We start from the raw sequence: 4,377 nt of genomic DNA, 5'->3' as shown, positions 1-4,377 counted from the left end.
TTATTGTTTTTCTGGATGGGTGCTTCTGAGCTGGGGTAAATGAAAATAGAGCATGTAAGATTTTATGGTCGCTGATTTCTGGAAGATAACTAATGGATGATAGGTACTCAGGGCTATTAGTTAGTATTAGGTCAAGGGTGTTTGCGGTTGCATGCGTGACACGAGTAGGTTCCGAGACTAACTGTGTGAGGTTAAAATTTAAACAGACATCAATGAAGTTCTTGGCTTCTGTATTGCATGTTAATGAGGAAGTGCCTAAACTCTGCCAATCAATGTCCGGATAATTGAAGTCCCCGAAAAGGAGAATGCGCGCATTTGGGTATTTAACAACAAGATGCTTTATGGTATCATTCAGATGTCGACAGAAGTTTGGATTTGACTGCGGGGGCCTATAACAAACGCCAAGAAGTACTGTTACAGGGGGAGTGCGAATAATTAGCCATAATGATTCCATATCAGATGTGACGTGTGCAATAGAGCATGATAAACCTCGGTGAATTGCAACAAGAACACCGCCCCCCCGTGAGTCTTTCCGATCGTTTCGGTAGACGTTGAATTCCGGTAAGTCAGTTAAAGCTTCAGCGTCGGACACGTTACTGTTTAACCAAGTTTCAGTTAGTATAAGTATATTGCTCCTGGATGACGAAATTACGTTGGATATGAGTTCACGCTTTGGGAGGAAGCTGCGGATGTTAGTGTATATCACGGAAAACGAGAGAACATTTGAGGAAATATTTGAGGGTGTCGCGCGCTGGCGTTTTATTGGTGTAGGGTGAAGGGACGATTGCTACGCGAGTTGCTTTACGGTGTTAGATGAAGTGTCAAAAATAACGGTTCGAGCCGATGTGAAGTGTTTTAAATCGCAAGGAAAATTTGGCAGACCGGGCTTTAGCAAATGCAACTAGTTGTTTTCGCGCGTGACGAACGGCATGCGAGAAGTCCTCTCCAACACTATAAACCGTGTCTTTCAGATTCCGCCCATTTGATAGGAGGGATTCTTTAGTTTTGCTACTTGTGAATTTCACGATTATGGGACGATTTTTATCTTGTGAGTGACGACCGAGGCGATGAGCTCTTTCTATTTCGTGAGGTTCTACAGTTATTTGAAGGTTATTCCGGCAAACATCAATGATTAGTTTTTCAGATTCTGCCCACGTTTCGTTATCAGTAGTGTCAGGGATACCATAGAAGATGAGATTGTTACGACGTGACCTGTTTTCAGCGTCATCTATGCGGGTTTCTAGTTCCTGGATTATACGCGCCATGTTGCTTGTGTCAGCCTGCATCTTTTCAATGTCGTTTCGAAGGGGAAGTAGTGCTTGGTAGTGTGTTTCCAGGTCGGTCATACGGTTGCTTAAATCGGTTATGGTTTGCGGGGGCGCTTTTATATGGGGCGAAGCTGTTGATGTCCGTGATGATGCGGCCGTCCAAGATTCCTTCGGCGCCGGCAGCCACTGTTCCTCTGTTGTCGCAGCAGTCATCCGGGGCGGGCAGCTGACGAGCGGCAAGCGGTAGCGTCCCGGCTCGTCACTGGAGCATGGTGGTGCCCAGTCAAACGACGCACCCGAAAGAATGCTTGCCAAGGTCGGCAAATAAATCAAATTCATTTTACTCTGTCTGCAGCTGTGCGGAATTTGCTTATTTGTTATGACTGTCTCCAAAGCTTTTATCAGCGCTTCCTTGCTTCTTAGGCCAAGTTCATTAATCAGCTTAATTGGAATTTCGTCTGTCCCTGCGCATGGGGTTTTAGGAATATTTGCTTCCACCTTTTTCCAGTTAAGACTATAGCCAGTTCTAAGCTGTTCTCTATTGTGCTGTCCTGTGTTGCCGCCTCACTTGGGGAGATTACCCTATTGTCGTTGCTAAAGGACGCAGCTATAACTGACGTAATGTAGTTAGCAGCATCGTCTCCCTTAAACACTTTCCCTCTTCATCTTTAATCTGTTCCTGCTTTCTTTGATTTGTTTTTCCCAACCAGCTTATATGGTTCCAGAATTTTCTTGGCCCCCTTTATTTGCCTCGCGAACTTCAGCCAGCCATGATCACAGGACTGTTTTATTTTAGCCTGGACTAGGACCTGAACTTGCTGTTTCTTTTGTCGATAAGATTACCATTTTTCGCCTATTTCCTCTGCAGATAACTGCGCCCTCTTTGCTTCTCTGTGCTCCCTTGAAGCCACCCGTCTTTGTTCGATGGCCTCCTTAATTTCCATATTCCACCAGCTTCGTGGCTTCCTCTTTCCTCTCCAGCGGTTTACTCCTTTCACTTGTTTCATTTTTGTAGCGATCAGTAGTTCTAACTGATTATAATCCCACTTTTCCATGGGGCTTTGCTCGATTACTTCTATATCGGCTGATATTAGCGCTATTTGTTCATTGCTTAATTTTGCGTTGCCTTTTTGACTTCGCAGCATTTCTCTTTTGACTAGGGCTCCCAACTGTACACTAATACGTTTATGATCACTTTATAGGCTGTACTTCCGCTCTTCGTCTATTTCCATTATTGCGAGCTTGCTATAGATGCCCTGCGACATTATACAATAGTCAATGGTTGTCTGCGTGTTACGGGATTGCCACGTGATTTGTGCCTCACATTGTTGTCTAAGGTTCTCTAGGTTCATAAAAAGTACTAACGCCCACATTTCACTGAGAAGTGACCTAGACATCACCGATGATTGGTGTAAAACATGACTAATGATCCTAGACGTTTCGAAGTGTAAAATAATCTCTTTTACTCTAAAATCAGCAAATTCTTTCTTCCCTTGCCTCATTAATAACATATTGACTCGGGCTAATCGATATAAATACCCAGACGTTCACCTCACGCCTAATCTGTCGTGGTCTGGTCACATAATCATGATTTCTGGTAATGTTTCAAGGTGATTAGGTTTCCTCTGGAGCAGCTTACAAAGTATAACGTGCGTAGACAAGCCTATTCAACTTTTTGTTTTGATCTCAGCTACAGTACGCTTCTTCCATTTGGTCTCCTCACCGACATGTTGGAAGCAAACCACAATATGGCTTTTTGCTTTCTTTCAGTGAATTATAGTTATCAATTAATCAAATGAAGCTGGACCTTCAACTCAATCCGTTGAAAATCCGCAGAGACATTGTCCTTTTATCTCGTTTTCACAAATTAATCCACGCCACTCGGTCACCATTTAACGGCCTTTATATTCAATCAACCAGACTGCTCGACAACTTCAGCTACACACACATTTATGGCAGTACTCATGCCTTCAACTTTTCGCCCGCCTCACGTGTTATAGGTGCGCCTGTTGAATGATCTTTCAAACTGCACTCCCTCGCAGGTCAACCATGATATATTTCATGAGCACCTCGACAAACAGTTCACCGATAACACCTAGTACGTTTACTTCTGTGCCTATGAGGCATGCCTTTTTTTTCTTGAATTTCCCGTGTTGTTATTAGCTTCTTTGCTTTTTCTGTAGGTGGGCTCGTGTTTCTGTGCCCAGTTACTCTTATGTATGCACATTTCATTTTTTTCTTATTTTGTTTCATGATCCATTGTATTATTTCTGCGTGCCTTTTGTGTCAGGCGTGATAACTGATTGACTGAAAGTTTTTTATTTTAAGAGGAAGGCACAAGGCCACTATGGGGGGTAATCGCGATCAGTTATTTGAACTTAACAGTGTTTGCACTTACTGATTTTGGTATTGTTTTCCTGGGCACTGTTATATATTAATTTTTTTGTATTTCACCCCTTTACGCAATGCCTCCCTGGAGGCCTGTAAGGTTTTTTTAAATAAATAAATAAAAATGATCGTGGCTTCTTTTCGTAGTTGTTACCGATCTCGAAGTTGGCAAGAATATACAACATTTCACTTCGAGACGGCGATCACGGAGTCCTTTCCGTTATTGACGTCACGCGAATGAATCGGCTGGGGGGAAATAAATTTCCCGATTTAAACTCCAAATTCACGCAGCAGTAAATGCTCACTTTGCTGCCGGGCTAGCGTGTTGACCGCCTCGTTTACGGCTAAGCCGGCATGAGCAGGTGTCCAAGTTATTATGACTTTCCTTTCTATGGCACCACTGGAAGACACTACACAGTAAACACTGCCTAATTACAGTGAAATAACACATTACAGACTAGGCAGTAGGATATACGAGGTCTGTTAGAAAAGTATCCGACCTTTGGCCGTTGAAAAAAAACTTGCATAACTGGAGCGTTGCAAACCTAGTCATCTTTAAAGTAGTCTACTTGGGACTCCACACACTTCTCCCAGCGGTGCTGCCATTGTGGGAAGTATTCCGAAAAGGCCCTTTTCGGAATGGAGTTTAGCTCAGCTGTCGTTGCAGCCATAATGTTCTTCCTTGTCTGAAATCGCGCTCCTTTCAATGGCCTTTTGATTT

The sequence above is a fragment of the Amblyomma mixtum genome, chromosome 8 (genome assembly GCF_055824585.1).
Source record: "Amblyomma mixtum isolate Tamu chromosome 8, ASM5582458v1, whole genome shotgun sequence".
NCBI lineage: Eukaryota > Metazoa > Arthropoda > Arachnida > Ixodida > Ixodidae > Amblyomma > Amblyomma mixtum.
The sequence above is the reverse complement of the archived record's forward strand: the minus strand, read 5'-3'. Positions refer to the sequence as shown.